This window comes from Rattus norvegicus, chromosome X, assembly GCF_021556685.1.
Source record: "Rattus norvegicus strain SHRSP/BbbUtx chromosome X, alternate assembly SHRSP_T2T, whole genome shotgun sequence".
Lineage (NCBI taxonomy): Eukaryota > Metazoa > Chordata > Mammalia > Rodentia > Muridae > Rattus > Rattus norvegicus.
Window position 1 is genome coordinate 155,180,911 of NC_141554.1, and position 18,290 is coordinate 155,199,200.

Genomic DNA, 18,290 nt, shown 5'->3' on the forward strand with positions numbered 1-18,290 from the left:
TGCAAGCACCTTTGGCTCTTTCAGTCCTTTCTCTAAATCCTCCAATGGGGATCCTGTTCTCAGTTCAGTGGTTTGCTGCTAGCACTCGCCTCTGTATTTGATATTTTCTGGCTGTGTCTCTCAGGAGAGATCTATATCCGGTTCCTGTCAGCATACACTTCTTAGCTTCATCCATCTTTAGTTTTGGTGGCTGTATATATATGGGCCACATGTCGGGCAGGCTCTGAATGGCCGTTCCTTCAGTCTCTGCTCTAAACTTCCCTATCCCCTCCTATGGATATTTTTGTTCCCGTTTTAAAGAAGGTGTGAAGCATCCTCACTTTGGTCATCCTTCTTGAGTTTCATGTGGTCCATGCATTGCATCTTGGGTAATTCAAGCATTTGGGCTAATATTCATTTATCAATGAGTATGTACCATGGATGTTTTTCTGTGATTGTGTTACCTCACTCAGGATGATGTTTTCTAGTTCCATCCATTTGTCTATGAATTTCATAAAGTCATTGCTTCTGATAGCTGAGTAGTACTCCATTGTGTAGATGTACCACATTTTCTGTATCCATTCCTCTGTTGAAGGGCATCTTGGTTCTTTCCAGCTCCTGCGTATTATGAATAAGGGTGCTATGAACACAGTGGAGCATGTGTCTTTGTTGTATGTTGGAGCATCTTTTGGGTATATGCCCAGGAGATTAGAACAAAAGTGAGCTGTAAAGAAAATTTCCTGAGCTAAGTTAAATGGATAGTTGACATTCATAACACTGGGATGACTCCCCAAAATGCTGCTTCCCTTACTCAGGCTTTCACAGTGGCCCTTAAAACAAAAGGAAAATGGTTTATATGTGTAAAGGAGGGACATTGGAAAGGCAAATCCATAACTCTATCCTATATAAGGCCTTGGACGCCACTCTAAAACCATCTGTCCCCAGTGCCAAAAATAATTTTATTAGCAAAAAAGATCATTTTTCTACATATGATAAAATTGGTGAGCCCTGTGAGACTTTAATCACCAAAAGGTGCAACCCTCAGTCCCAAAAATAAGAGGAAATTTCACAAAATCTTGTAGGTCACTAACATTTTGGAAGGTTGTCACCCCAAACTCAACAGAAAAATTGGGGGAATAACTGTGTCTAATTGATGCTGAAGCAGACATGAATATTTTAAACTGGTCTGAAGTCCCAGAGCCTTGGGTCACTAATGCCTAGGCCACAACTAATGGGCATAGGAGGCTCCTCCCAGGTATATACCACAACAAAAGAGGCCTTTAGTTGGGAGGATCCAGAAGGTACAGTTTGCCTTATCAGACCTCTTATCATGGATGTGATTACCAACCTGAGAAGCCCTAGGTATCATCCTCCCCAGTAACATGGACAGTGCATGCATCCAGATGGAGGACTACCACAAACACTTTTCCAAGGGGCCACCCCCATTTCTAAGAGCCACTGTTAGATATGATACGCCCTGCCTTGACTAGGTCTCAGATAAACCTGACTCAGTTGAATGGCCTTTACCTAGGGAGAAATTAGAAGCTTGAACTCAGCTCATTAAGAACAATTGTAAAGAATTCTCAGAGATGATAGCTATTGCCCTTTGCCTGGTCTCTGCAATCTTGGTCAATGTTCCACGATTTGCCAGAGATATTAAAGATTGTTTTTCTTCTCTATGTCCCTACACCCCAAGATTGTCAGTCTTTCAGTCTTTCAAACTAACAACTCTGGGCCAGCCTCCAGATATCAACAGAGAGTCTTCTCCCAAGGGAGGGTAAACAGCTCCACTATATTCCAGAAGTGTGGTTGCCACCCTGAAACAATCTTTATTAAAAGGAATACACATTTATCATTATATGAGTGATATTTTGGCCTTGGGAGATTAAAAAAATTACCCCATGATCTTAAATATTTATCGGTCTCTGTTCTAACAAAAATAGGATTCAAAATAGCCCTGAATAAGACACAACTCATCCCCCACCCATAACCTTCTTGGAGAAGGAAATTTCCCTAATTTCCATTCTCATAAGCCTATTCTAACATTCCTTCATATGTTAAATCTCAATACCCTCCAGAGTTTCTTGGGGAAAACTCAACTGGTTCCAGCCATGGCTTACCTATCCCTACAAAAACACTACAGGCATTTTTGTTTGTTTATTTTGTTTTGTATTTTGCCTCCTAAAAGGAAATACCAGCACCAGCACCACCAATACCATTGGCACCACCACCAATAGCACCATTACCACTACCACCATACCACCAATACCTCCAACACCAACATCACCCCTGCCAACTCCAATATTCAGCTCTGAGGCCAAACAAGCCCTTTGCAAGATTAATGAGTCACTCCAGGGAATGTCCCTGGTCCAATACACACAGGATAAACCTGTCTAGATCCTCATATTCGATCTTTGCCCCATCCTGATGCGAGCCCCATATCAGCCTCAGGGATTTTTGGAATGGCTTCACATTCCTACTGGCCGTGCTTCAAGACTCCTAACGGAGGATGATGCTCTGGCTTCTATGATAAAGCTAGGATGAGATTAAGTCTTAAAAACACTGGGAAATGGGCCAGACATCCTCCTGATGCCCATCCCTCTTAGATGCACAATGGTTACTTAAAAATCACTCCCACTTTGCCATCAGTCTAAAGGGGGTTCTCTGGGCAAACTGATAACCATTATCACAATGAGAAATAGGCCTTTGCTGTCCCACTCATGACATGGCTTCACTCACCTACATCCATGCCTCTTTTCACTAATTCCTAAGGTCCCCTTTGTCCTCACCAAGGGAAAACTAGAGCTGTAGTCTTACTTTTCCACCCTTGAGATCAATACCCAATTATTAATTTCTTGGAGTTCCCTTATTGCTTCCCCCAACTCAGGGAACTCTATGCAGTCTACATGACCCTTAAGGAGGAAGAGGGTTCTTTCAACTTATTTTCTTACAATGTTTATGTTGTTAACTTACTCCCCTGGATTACAAGGTCTTCCATCTGGTTAGAAGAAAATCCCCTCTCCCACTGTCCATGAGACTTTCCAATTTGATTCAAGGTAGAACTACACCTTTCTTTGTAAGCATGTTCAATCCCATATTCCTCTGTCTGGCCCTATATCCAAGAGAAACTTCTTGGCTGACCAAGTTGCCCAAGAAGGATTTTTATAGTCAACCTTGAACAAAGAATTTTGACTCATGAACCCATGTTAACCTTAAAATATTACAACCCCAATTCCCCATATTCCACCCAATCAATTACACTAGATCATAAAAACTCAAAATTAGTGTCCCTCTCTAATACAATCCCTGAAAATCAATAAGGGGGAGTTACCCACACTCCAGGCTACAAGGTCAATGCTCTTTCACAGATTGATATCACCCATGTATCCCAATTTGGACAACAAAAAATACAGTTTCTTTTGGTACAATAAATACACACTCCCACTTCATATAGGCTTCTGTCCAAGTGGGAGAAAGTGCTAAAAAGCTTATATTCTCTTATGTTCTCTTCATCCCCCATTATGGGCCTGCCATAATAAATCAATACAGATAACAGTCCTACCTTCACTAGCATTTAATTTAAAACCTACTGATGTACATGGGAAATGATTCTCTATATGGGGATCCCCTATAATCCCCAAGGAAAAGGTAAAATTGAAAAGGCACACTGAACCCTCAAAACACAGGTAAAAAGGCAAGATCCAACCTCTTAGTGATTTAATGTTCAGTTGGCAATGGCTCTAACAACACTAAACATTACACACACACACACACACACACACACACACACACACACACATACACAAACACATTTGCATTAGTCAGGGTTATACAGAGTCAGAAAACTTCTGGAATGTCTCTATATATTAAGGTAATTTATTGTAATGAATTATAGTCTTCAGCCCAACTAACCCAACAATAAGCAGCTAAGAATGGGAAGGCAAAGAATCTAGTAGTTGCTCAGTCTTATAAAGTTAGGTTTTTCAGTTGGTCTTCTATATAAACTGAAAACCTTAAGAAGTAGTTTCCAGAGACACCGCCAGAACCTGAAGGAAACAGACCAGATAAACAGTTCTCTGCACCCAAATTCCGTGGGAGGGAGAGCTAAACCTTCAGAGAGGCAGACAAGCCTGGGAAACCAGAAGAGACTGCTCTCTGCACACACATCTCGGACGCCAGAGGAAAAAGCCAAAGACCATCTGGAACCCTGGTGCACTGAAGCTCCCGGAAGGGGCGGCACAGGTCTTCCTGGTTGCTGCCGCTGCAGAGAGCCCCTAGGCAGCACCCCATGAGCAAACTTGAGCCTCGGGACCACAGGTAAGACCAAATTTTCTGCTGCAAGAAAGCTGCCTGGTGAACTCAAGACACAGGCCCACAGGAACAGCTGAAGACCTGTAGAGAGGAAAAACCACACGCCGGAAAGCAGAACACTCTGTCCCCATAACTGACTGAAAGAGAGGAAAACAGGTCTACAGCACTCCTGACACACAGGCTTATAGGACAGTCTAGCCACTGTCAGAAATAGCAGAACAAAGTAACACTAGAGATAATCTGATGGCGAGAGGCAAGCACAGGAACCCAAGCAACAGAAACCAAGACTACATGGCACCATCGGAGCCCAATTCTGCCATCAAAACAAACATGGAACATACAAACACACCAGAAAAGCAAGATCTAGTTTCAAAATCATTTTTGATCATGATGCTGGAGAACTTCAAGAAAGACGTGAAGAACTCCCTTAGAGAACAAGTAGAAGCCTACAGAGAGGAATCGCAAAAATGCCTGAAAGAATTCCAGGAAAACATAAATAAACAAGTAGAAGCCCATAGAGAGGAGACACAAAAATCCCTGAAAGAATTCCAGGAAATCACAATCAAACAGTTGAAGGAATTAAAAATGGAAATAGAAGCAATCAAGAAAGAACACATGGAAACAACCCTGGATATAGAAAACCAAAAGAAGAGGCAAGGAGCTGTAGATACAAGCTTCACCAACAGAATACAAGAGATGGAAGAGAGAATCTCAGGAGCAGAAGATTCCATAGAAATCATTGACTCAACTGTCAAACATAATGTAAAGCGGAAAAAGCTACTGGTCCAAAACATACAGGAAATCCAGGACTCAATGAGAAGATCAAACCTAAGGATAATAGGTATAGAAGAGAGTGAAGACTCCCAGCTAAAAGGACCAGTAAATATCTTCAAAAAATCATAGAAGAAAGCTTCCCTAACCTAAAAAAAGAGATACCCATAGACATACAAGAAGCCTACAGAACTCCAAATAGATTGGACCAGAAAAGAAACACCTCCCGTCACATAATTGTCAAAACACCAAACGTACAAAATAAAGAAAGAATATTAAAAGCAGTAAGGGAAAAAGGTCAAGTAACATATAAAGGCAGACCTATCAGAATCACACCAGACTTCTTGCCAGAAACTATGAAGGCCAGAAGATCCTGGACTGATGTCATACAGACCTTAAGAGAACACAAATGCCAGCCCAGGTTACTGTATCCTGCAAAACTCTCAATTAACATAGATGGAGAAACCAAGATATTCCATGACAAAACCAAATTTACACAATATCTTTCTACAAATCCAGCACTACAAAGGATAATAAATGGTAAAGCCCAACATAAGGAGGCAAGCTATACCCTAGAGAAGCAAGAAACTAATCGTCTTGGCAACAAAACAAAGAGAATGAAAGCACACAAACATAACCTCACATCCAAATATGAATATAACGGGAAGCAATAATCACTATTCCTTAATATCTCTCAATATCAATGGCCTCAACTCCCCAATAAAAAGACATAGATTAACAAACTGGATACGCAACGAGGACCCTGCATTCTGCTGCCTACAGGAAACACACCTCAGAGACAAAGACAGACACTACATCAGAGTGAAAGGCTGGAAAACAACTTTCCAAGCAAATGGTCAGAAGAAGCAAGCTGGAGTAGCCATTCTAATATCAAAGAAAATCAATTTCCAACTAAAAGTCATCAAAAAAGATGAGGAAGGACACTTCATATTCATCAAAGGAAAAATCCACCAAGATGAACTCTCAATCCTAAATATCTATGCCCCAAATACAAGGGCACCTACATACGTAAAAGAAACCTTACTAAAGCTCAAAACACACATTGCACCTCACACAATAATAGTGGGAGATTTCAACACCCCACTCTCGTCAATGGACAGATCATGGAAAGAGAAATTAAGCAGTGATGTCGACAGACTAAGAGAAGTCATGAGCCAAATGGACTTAACGGATATTTATAGAACATTCTATCCTAAAGCAAAAGGATATACCTTCTTCTCAGCTCCTCGTGGTACTTTCTCCAAAATTGACCATATAATTGGTCAAAAAAAGGTCCTCAACAGGTACAGAAAGATAGAAATAATCCCATGCGTGCTATCGGACCACCACGGCCTAAAACTGGTCTTCAATAACAATAAGGGAAGAATGCCCACATATATGTGGAAATTGAACAATGCTCTACTCAATGATAACCTGGTCAAGGAAGAAATAAAGAAAGAAATTAAAAACTTTTTAGAATTTAATGAAAATGAAGATACAACATACCCAAACTTATGGGACACAATGAAAGCTGTGCTAAGAGGAAAACTCATAGCGCTGAGTGCCTGCAGAAAGAAACAGGAAAGAGCATATGTCAGCAGCTTGACAGCACACCTAAAAGCTCTAGAACAAAAAGAAGCAAATACACCCAGGAGGAGTAGAAGGCAGGAAATAATCAAACTCAGAGCTGAAATCAACCAAGTAGAAACAAAAAGGACCATAGAAAGAATCAACAGAACCAAAAGTTGGTTCTTTGAGAAAATCAACAAGATAGATAAACCCTTAGCCAGACTAACGAGAGGACACAGAGAGTGCGTCCAAATTAACAAAATCAGAAAAGAAAAGGGAGACATAACTACAGATTCAGAGGAAATTCAAAAAATCATCAGATCTTACTATAAAAACCTATATTCAACAAAACTTGAAAATCTTCAGGAAATGGACAATTTCCTAGACAGATACCAGGTATCGAAGTTAAATCAGGAACAGATAAACCAGTTAAACAACCCCATAACTCCTAAGGAAATAGAAGCAGTCATTAAAGGTCTCCCAACCAAAAAGAGCCCAGGTCCAGATGGGTTTAGTGCAGAATTCTATCAAACCTTCAGAGAAGACCTCATACCAATATTATCCAAACTATTCCACAAAATTGAAACAGATGGAGCCCTACCGAATTCCTTCTACGAAGCCACAATTACTCTTATACATAAACCACACAAAGACCCAACAAAGAAAGAGAACTTCAGACCAATTTCCCTTATGAATATCGACGCAAAAATACTCAATAAAATTCTGGCAAACCGAATCCAAGAGCACATCAAAACAATCATCCACCATGATTAAGTAGGCTTCATCCCAGGCATGCAGCGATGGTTTAATATACGGAAAACCATCAACGTGATCCATCATATAAACAAACTTAAAGAACAGAACCACATGATCATTTCATTAGATGCTGAGAAAGCATTTGACAAAATTCAACACCCCTTCATGATAAAAGTCCTGGAAAGAATAGGAATTCAAGGCCCATACCTAAACATAGTAAAAGCCATATACAGCAAACCAGTTGCTAACATTAAACTAAATGGAGAGAAACTTGAAGCAATCCCACTAAAATCAGGGACTAGACAAGGCTGCCCACTCTCTCCCTACTTATTCAATATAGTTCTTGAAGTTCTAGCCAGAGCAATCAGACAACAAAAGGAGATCAAGGAGATACAGATCGGAAAAGAAGAGGTCAAAATATCACTATTTGCAGACGACATGAAAGTATATTTAAGTGATCCCAAAAATTCCACCAGAGAACTACTAAAGCTGATAAACAACTTCAGCAAAGTGGCTGGGTATAAAATTAACTCAAATAAATCAGTAGCCTTCCTCTATACAAAAGAGAAACAAGCCGAGAAAGAAATTAGGGAAACGACACCCTTCATAATAGACCCAAATAATATAAAGTACCTCGGAGTGACTTTAACCAAGCAAGTAAAAGATCTGTACAATAAGAACTTCAAGACACTGAGGAAAGAAATTGAAGAAGACCTCAGAAGATGGAAAGATCTCCCATGCTCATGGATTGGCAGGAATAATATAGTAAAAATGGCCATTTTACCAAAAGCAATCTACAGATTCAATGCAATCCCCATCAAAATACCAATCCAATTCTTCAAAGAGTTAGACAGAACAATCTGCAAATTCATCTGGAATAACAAAAAACCCAGGATAGCTAAAGCTATCCTCAACAATAAAAGGACTTCAGGGGGAATCACTATCCCTGAACTCAAGCAGTATTACAGAGCAATAGTGATAAAAACTGCATGGTATTGGTACAGAGACAGACAGATAGACCAATGGAATAGAATTAAAGACCCAGAAATGAACCCACACACCTATGGTCACTTGATTTTTGACAAAGGAGCCAAAACCATCCAATGGAAAAAAGATAGCATTTTCAGCAAATGGTGCTGGTTCAACTGGAGGGCAACATGTAGAAGAATGCAGATCGATCCATGCTTATCACCCTGTACAAAGCTTAAGTCCAAGTGGATCAAGGACCTCCACATCAAACCAGACACACTCAAACTAATAGAAGAAAAACTAGGGAAGCATCTGGAATACATGGGCACTGGAAAAAATTTCCTGAACAAAACACCAATGGCTTATGCTCTAAGATCAAGAATCGACAAATGGGATCTCATAAAACTGCAAAGCTTCTGTAAGGCAAAGGACACTGTGGTTAGGACAAAACGGCAACCAACAGATTGGGAAAAGATCTTTACCAATCCTACAACAGATAGAGGCCTTATATCCAAAATATACAAAGAACTCAAGAAGTTAGACCGCAGGGAAACAAATAACCCTATTAAAAAATGGGGTTCAGAGGTAAACAAAGAATTCACAGCTGAGGAATGCCAAATGGCTGAGAAACACCTAAAGAAATGTTCAACATCTTTAGTCATAAGGGAAATGCAAATCAAAACAACCCTGAGATTTCACCTCACACCAGTGAGAATGGCTAAGATCAAAAACTCAGGTGACAGCAGATGCTGGCGAGGATGTGGAGAAAGACGAACACTCCTCCATTGTTGGTGGGATTGCAGACTTGTAAAACCATTCTGGAAATCAGTCTGGAGGTTCCTCAGAAAATTGGACATTGAACTGCCTGAGGATCCAGCTATACCTCTCTTGGGCATATACCCAAAAGATGCCTCAACATATAAAAGAGACACGTGCTCCACTATGTTCATCGCAGCCTTATTTATAATAGCCAGAAACTGGAAAGAACCCAGATGCCCTTCAACAGAGGAATGGATACAGAAAAAGTGGTACATCTACACAATGGAATATTACTCAGCTATCAAAAACAACGAGTTTATGAAATTCGTAGGCAAATGGTTGGAACTGGAAAATATCATCCTGAGTGAGCTAACCCATTCACAGAAAGACATACATGGCTATTAGCCCAAATGCTTGAATTACCCTAGATCCCTAGAACAAACGAAACTCAAGATGGATGATCAAAATGTGAATGCTTCACTCCTTCTTTAAATGAGGAAAAAGAATACCCTTGGCAGGGAAGGGAGAGGCAAAGATTAAAACAGAGACTGAAGGAACATCCATTCACAGCCTGCCCCACATGTGGCCCATACATATACAGCCACCCAATTAGACAAGATGGATGAAGCAAAGAAGTGCAGATCGACATGGGCCGGATGTAGATCGCTCTTGAGAGACACAGCCAGAATACAGCAAATACAGAGGCGAATGCCAGCAGCAAACCACTGAACTGAGAATAGGACCCCCGTTGAAGGAATCAGAGAAAGAACTGGAAGAGCTTGAAGGGGCTCGAGACCCCTTATGAACAACAATGCCAAGCAACCAGAGCTTAAAGGGACTAAGCCACTACCTAAAGACTATACATGGACTGACCCTGGACTCTGACCTCATAGGTAGGAATGAATATCCTAGTGAGAGCACCAGTGGAAGGGGAAGCCCTGGGTCCTGCTAAGACTGAACCCCCATTGAACTAGACTATGGGGGGAGGGCGGCAATGGGGGGAGTGTTGGGAGGGGAACACCCATAATGAAGGGGAGGGGGGAGGGGGATGTTTGCCCGGAAACCGGAAAGGGAATAACACTTGAAATGTATATAATACTCAAGTTAATAAAAAAAAAAAAGAAGTAGTTTCCAACAGATGTGCTCTAAAGTAAGTACAAGGAGGTGAAGAATGAATAGTTGCTTTTAGCTTTGTTCTTTTGTAGGACTCCAGCAGAAGGTATGGCCCAGATTGAAGTTGTGCACCACCAAGCCTGTTTTTGGAACTTTGGAACTCCATAAAAATATTCTGCAACAGAAACACAACTGAAAAGGAATGCTTTTCTTGTCTACAATATGTTTAATGTGTCACTGACCTTCTTTCTGTCACCATATTCTACCTCAACAGCTTTAATGAGGACAGCTCTCTTTCAAATCACACCATGTTTGAGAAGTCCTTTCTCCTACGTCAATAGCTATTGATTGGTCCTTTTTTACTATTAACTTTTTTTCTATTCTAGAAGTTTGTTATAATAAAATCAGAAAAAGTTTACTTGTTGTTGTTGTTATTGTTGTTGTGTGCTTTTGGCTTCTTTTGGTCACTGCTGTTTATCATGTAAAATACTCTGTGGATTAAATATCTGAAAGATAGTTATGATAATATGTAATGCATAACATGCTAAAACTTTAAGCATTTGCCTATCTATAACTATAACCTCATACAAGAGGATGTACTGGTCAATTTTTGTTTTTTTTTATGTCATTTAACACATTCATTATTGTTTTATTTATTATTCATGTACAGCAATATACATATATGAATTTTGTCTGTCTCTTCCCAAGGAGGAAATTCTATTAGAAAACTTTTTTGCTCCTGAGATTCTCTCTTCTATCTCTTGTATTCTGTGGTGATGCTTGTATCTATGGCTCCTTGTCTCTTCCTTTGGTTTTCTATATCCAGGGTTGTCTCCCTTTGTGCTTTCCTTATTGCTTCTATTTTCATTTTTAATTCCTTCACCTGTTTGATTGTGTTTTCCTGTAATTCTTTCAGGGATTTTTGCATTTCCTCTCTATAGTCTTCTACTTGTTTATTTGTGTTTCCCTGCATTTCTCTAAGGGAATTCATTATGTCTTTCTTGAAGTCCTCCATCATCATCATCATCATCATCATCATCATCATCATCATCAAATGTGATTTTAAATCTAGACCTTGCTTTTCTGGTGTGTTTGGCTATTCAGTGTTTACTTTGGTGGGAGAATTGGACTCCAAAGATGCCATGTAGTTTGGTTTCTGTTGCTTGGGTTCCTGAGCTTGCCTCTTGCCATCAAGTTGTCTCTGATGTTACCTTGTTCTGCTCTTTCTGACAGTGGCTAGACCGTACTATAGGCCTGTGTTTCAGGAGTATTGTAGACCTGATTTCCTGTTCTCTTTCAGCCAGTTATGGGAACAGAGTGTTCTGCTTTCAGGCGTGTAGTCATTCCTGTCTACTGGTCTTCAGGTGTTCCTGTGGGCGTGTGTCCTGAGTCCACCAGGCAGGTCACTTGGAGCAGAAAAAGTTGGTTTTACCTCTGGTCTCAGGCCAGAAGTCACTCCTCAGAGCCTGGTTTCAGCTCTCTGTGAGGGCAGCAACCAGAAGGGCCTGCCCCGCCTTTGCTTGGGACCCTGTGCACAGGGGGCCCAGATGGTGCTAGGCATTTTCCTCCAAAGTCAGAAATGTGGGCAGAGAGTAGTCTCCTCTGGCTTTCCAGGCATGTCTGCCCCTCTGAAGGTCTAGCTCTCCCTCCCACGGAATTTGGGTGCAGGGGGCTGTTTGACCGGGTCCCTTCAGATCCGGGCGATGCCTGGACCGCAGGGTTGAGTGCCCCTATCTTCCTGTTCCCAGATGCCCAATTTCTCTCAAGCTCTTGAATATAATGCTTTTGTTTTTCTCTGTTTGATATTAGTACCTGTACTTCATCCAACTGATGGTATGCTTATTTCCATTGATATTTTCTTGGAAATTCTTTTGTGAGCTTTCCGTATTTTCTGCTACATTACTTGTCATGTTTACATACTTATTTCAAAAATTCAAGTCTAACTGCTATAACATTTGTTTAATCTTGGTGATATAGATTCACTTGCCATTCATAAAGGAGTTGTTTTGCTTTATTACTTTGACTTGTAAAAATTTACAATTGAATGGCAGGCATCTTTCACATATATATTTTTTTTATTCTCTACATAGTGTATATGACACTTACCACACTTTGAAGCATGTAAGAATTTTGAGAAGTTGTCCAGGAAGTAATGTTTAAGCTTCAGATCTTTACAGCCATGGAAACCTTACTCCTTTAAGGCTTGTCTGTTTTGTCTGTTATACTAGTGTAAGTACACACACACACACACAAACACAGTGTAAGTACACACACACACACACACACACACACACACACACACACACACACACCTAATGCTAGGATGACTAGAATATCAAGAGTAGTTAAAACTGCTTATTTTATGACACATGTTAAAATTTTATGAGGTGAGACTTACAGATATTGGGCTACAACATGAAGTGATATGACGTGCATAGTCCTTATAGTCTCACACTTGGTTGGAAGCCACTACGTTTTATACTAGTAGATGTACTAAGAAATGTGAGCTTTTAAATCTGCCATTAGTAATTTTTGTTAAAAAGTGAGCAACAAACTTGGTTTCTAATTTAAAAATACTTTGTTTTCATGAGATTCATTAGTTCCCTTCCACCATTTGTTTTTCAAGGATTTAATTCAGAGTGTCAAAATATGTCTGAAAGACATCTGGCCAAGCAATCTTGATGGCCCAGGACTGTCATGATTGCTGATTATAATATACTAGTAGGATGATAGTTGTCACAGATTGCTACAGGTAGATTGTCTTCTGCTGGGATGTCTTCAGTAAACAGAGATCCAGCTAATCAATGATAATTCAATTTGCTTATACATGCATGAAAAAGATTGCCAAAGCAAAACATGAGTGGTTGTTGAGAGCAAGCACAATTGCTCTGACTAGTGGTAGAAAAAATAAAAATAAATTGAATTTTACTCTAGTTCCATTTCTGGCATAATATGGAAAGTTTTCCTGTTCTGTCCATATGGTAAACACCTTAATTTTACAGAAAAAAAATTGTTCAGCACCTTCTATGTGAGGAGCATTCTCAAGGACGCTATAAGCAATTGAACTATGAAAATAATTATCAAAAATAAAAAGGAAATAAACATCTTATTCCAAAAATTATGGTACCCATCCATTACATCTTTATTTTTGATCCAGAGGAACCACAAAGTAGCATTTTCAAAAGTAACATTTATTCAGAATTATGGGATAGGAGACAGAAAAGTTAGTTAGAAAATATATTGTCACTACACTTACAAAGTTTAAGTTTCTATTCTGCATTCTGGCACTTGTGAAAGGATAGAAACAACTCTTATGCTTTCACCTGTCTCTTTATCTAATTCATCCCATCCTTGTAAGGAACTTGTATTTATAGATCATAAAAAGAAAATGAACATATTTTATGCCTGAGAAAACTTGTGCTGTTACTAGCCAAAAGCATTTTTATTGTCAAAAAATGATCTTTAAAGCATGCAAAGTGCTGTCCTCAAAGAAGTGCTCATATCCAAGGTTTAACTAAAAAAAAAGTAAGGGGAGCCTGGAGAGTAAAACTCCAGCTACTTGTGTTATGAGATTATTTCTCCCTACATTTTCTTTGTTCTGGTTTAAGAAATATGTTTTCATGCTTCTCTGTTTTTACCATTATCATTTCAGTATTTATTCTATGCCAAGTCACTATTAAATGTAATTGAAAATAAGTGTTCTTAGGATAAATTCAAATTATTCTGATTTTTAATATCAGAAAGTAGACAGAACTAAAGTATCAATAATTGCTGAGTCAATACACTTAAGAGGAAATGTTCTCTTACTTGTTTGTCTAATCATTCTTCTTCTAATTGATCCAAATTCTGACTTTAAGGACCACATGTGGCTTTAGCTTTTTGATTGCTTTGAGTCAAATCAGAACTCCAGTTTCAATGGTGGTGGCATAAGTAAAGGAAGGGAGAGCACTGGCATCATTATTAGACTTGTTCTTTATAACTCCGAACAAAAAACAGTAATTTTGACTGTAGATACCTGCAGCAGAAAATGTACTCACATTTTATTCTGTGTTCTATTTCTTTCTACTATGCATATAATCATTCATTGTATGAAAATATTTTTCTCCCCACAGTTTCAACTTTGAATGTCAATATGTCTCTAAAAGACTATTATTTAAAAGCACATTTTAATAGAATTTTGTAAATATTTTATCAGTCAAAACTGGCTTTCTATACAGTACATTATCATAGACACTGATCATTTTCCTGTAGTAATGCTGATTTCTAGTGGTTAATGACTTACATTCTTCACTCTACTTATGTATGGTTTATGTTGGCTTTACCAAGATTTTAGAACCAAAATATGTGTCTACAAAAGGCAGAGGAAGACTGTAAATTATTATCTCTTTTAAAAAATGTGTATCTAAGTTAAAAGATCATATAACTATATTTTCAAGAGAATAAAATAAATTTGTATTCATAAAAAATTGAAATATCCATAAACTATAAGTCGAAAGATTAAATATTGATGCCACATGTATATTTTTCTTTATTTCCACCACTATTTAGTTCTGTCTAGCTTAGGACCTTCCTGCAAAACAGACTGGCTTCAATTTTATGATGATCCTCCTGACATACATACGAAATGCTGGTGTCAAAGGTAGATGGCTCCATACCTTTTAAGATTAGGCCTCTTCCATTTTTATTATAATAACTATATTAAATCTTTTAAATCCTTCATTTTAAAATTATCTACACTCATCATGTATGTGACATTTTATATAAGACACAAAGATTCTTACAGTTGACATAGATTGTCATAGAAAGAAATTGAGCAAAGTGCCTGAATTTGAACCTCCATCAATCTTGTCTTTGTAGACAACTTACCTAAATTCTAATTTTACTAATTTACAGAAATCTTATAGCATTGCTTTCATAGTCAATGTAATTCTGTAACATTCTTAAAATACTATGTACGAACAAGTTGGGTTTTTTTTAACCTATATGTGCGGACTCTATTTTCTAAGCTAAGAGGCATATGTATAACACAATATTATGTATATAGTGTCTTTTTTTTGGTGTTTGAGACAGAGTCTCACTATGTACACCAGGCTGGCCTTGAACTCACAGAGATCTACCTGTTTCTACCTTGAGTGTTTGAATTGAAGGCAAGCACCACTGCTAAGTGCCTATCTTCTTTTAAAATACCAGATGAATTTACTTCTTTAAAACTAAGAATTTTGAGACAATGTATCAAATTCTTTTTTTTTTTGAGGTTTCAGTATTTTATTCAAGTTTTATTTTAAGTGATGTTAATTACAGCATTTGAAGGGGAGGAGCTAATTCCACACAAAATGGAAGACTCTATAATGTACCCACTAAACTGCTACAAATAGTGGTGAGGCCACGAGAGGAGTCAGTTGAGATACCTGGTGTTGTCAGGGTGTGACCACAATCACCCACCCAGCTCTGAGCCGGAGAACCTGGAAGCTATTTCATACTCTGGTGCAATTGCAAAAAAAAAGGAATTAAAAAAAATAGAAGAAAGGAAGAAAACACACCACAACACAAGGAAGAATTAAGTCCTGAATGACTGGCTTCATCATGCCCACCCTCTCCACCCTAAAATGGCACAAAAGAAATTGCTAACTACACCCTAAAGACTACTTTTGGTGTAAAACAGGTAACTGATGGGCTAGGATGGGAACAGGGCACGATGGGAACAGGGCGTGAACATCTGATAAAAAAAAAAAAAAAAAAAAAAAAAACGTCCCTTTCACGTAGGCGTGCACATGCTTCCGAGCAGACAGGATCGGGACACCGGGGTTCGATGTTCAGGAAGTCACAATTTCATGTGCGGACTGGATACAGATTTACAAAGAGTCCACACGTTCCCAGCTTCCACTTGCAGCCTGGCATCTCTAGAGGAGCTCCTCCCCAGCCCACGCCTACAGCTAAAAAGGACCCTTCATGGAATGGGGTTTCCGCTGTACCTCTGAAACGGTAAACACCTTAAAGCCGAGTCATCCTTAGCCTGGAGGTCTAACGTGGTATTGATCAACTCTCGCATCCCCAGCATATGACATTAAAAGGTACACTAAACTCTGAAGGTAGCTATGCTGCAAAATAGTTTAAAATTAACGATTGTACAATATTCATTTATGCTTGAAATTCCAGTCCTAAACCAAGCTTGTGGCCGCCCGCATTGACGTTCTTGCCATCCAGCAGGGCTGACAGCGTCAGTTTGATACCTGGTTTTAGGGTCTGAGTGTACCCTAAGCCAATTGAGTAAGCCAATTGGAGTTGTTCACTTTGGCCGAAAAGCAGGCATCAGGGTCGACCTGATACTTGGCTGCTATTCCAAAGCGAGTGTTACTGTTTCCTGCGGTCCAGGCGAGATTGACAGCAGTCTCCAACTTCTTGTTCACCTTCTGGTAAATGGAGCCACCAAACTCTGTCCCATCATTCACATTAGTATGAAGCTGGAATTCGTCCATCTTGTAGCCAACTGCAAAGTTGCTCTGGGTCACTCGGGACTTCGAGGTCTCAAAATTCATCTGGTAGCCACCCAGCCAACCCTCATAGCCAAGCACCAGAGCGCCCCGGATTGAGGGCCCAGCGATGTCAAAGTCCACATCACAGCCCAGGTTGATATGCTCCCTCTTGTACCCTGTCTTGATTTTAGCATTTTTTCCCCCAGTGTTAGGCGAGAAAGATGAATCAAAGGTCAGCTTCAGTCCACGAGCAAGCTGCTCTTCCACAGTGATCTCAGTGCCCAGGGTGATGTCTGTGTTCCACTTCTCAGTAAACGTCAGCCATACTCGGTCCATCTGTACTTGGCTTCCAGACTGCCGTTCACTTTGGTGGTCTCCGTGTTGGCAGAACCTGAGCTAGTAAATTCCAATCCATTCTCGGACTTCGTTTTCAAATCAAGTTTTATTAAGCCAAAGCCGTAGCCCTTGGTGAAGACATCCCTGGCGGACTTGCCAAGATCAGCATATGTGGGAGGCACAGCCATGTTCTCGGAGGCGGTCAGCTACGGCGGGGGTTGCGGCGAGGAGGCTGGGAGCGCAGGGCATCAAATTCTTCTTCTGTAATGCAAGTGAGAATAAAAGAAAAGTCAATCTGTTGACAAGATTCCAACTCATATTTGATATATGAGATAAATATTTGAAATAAAAAGAAACTTGCATAGGCATCTTAAATTTCTTTTCTTCTATTGTCAAAAGAAAATGACTAATTGAAACAGGAAAGTAAATGTTGCAAGGATAGAGAGGCTGAGTAGAGTAGATGATTCTACTTAATTTCCTGTATATTACCCTTGGTCAATGACGCCAAGGTGAGGTGTCATGACAGGAGGACGAATAGTATTTAACAAGCCTTGATTTGTAACTGATGCCAGTTACTAAGATGAGGGAACTCATGGGTTTCAAAAAACAAAATGCATGCAAACAAAGCAAGCAAATAATTAAAATCCAACTATGATTGTGCTCAATATTTATCATGCACATGCAGTTACAAAGTGTACTATATTCATGTGAACCAGTTGAAGCAAAAAATCGTTAACATTTTGGTATACAAAACTATCAACAACACCCTGTTTTGAAAAGATATACTTGAAATAAGAAGGAGAAATGGGACCTAGGAGATGGCTTAATAGATGAGGTACATTTTTTACAAATTTAGTGACCAGAATTTGCATCCTTAGAAACTGCATAACAGCTGAGCAAGCCTGATTCCCACCTATAATTCCACCCCTTGGGAGACAGAGAAAAGAGATCCCTCAGGGCAAGTAGGGTAACTAGGTTAGACAAAATAAATGAATTCTGATGTCAACCTTGGGTCTTTTCATGCATGTGCTTATCGCTTTGCACATGTGTGTGTGCACACATGAATCTGTATTAAATATTTACCTGGCCACATGCTGACATACAAATATGTGTGCACTTATACCACTTATATGCACGCATGCAAAATAGAATGTAAAACAGTTTAAATTGTGATCAGAGAAGGTGTATGTGTGAAGATAGAAGGCAAGAGATGTTCTTCTATCACATGAACATGTGTTTTTGAAACACAACTAA

General features: G+C 39.4%; 1 pseudogene; it reads right to left on the reverse strand.

The window, feature by feature from the left end:
• Positions 1 to 16,111: 16,111 nt before the first annotated feature.
• Vdac1-ps3 (voltage-dependent anion channel 1, pseudogene 3) lies at positions 16,112 to 17,240 on the reverse strand (annotated as a pseudogene).
• Between the last annotated feature and the right edge of the window lie 1,050 nt (positions 17,241 to 18,290).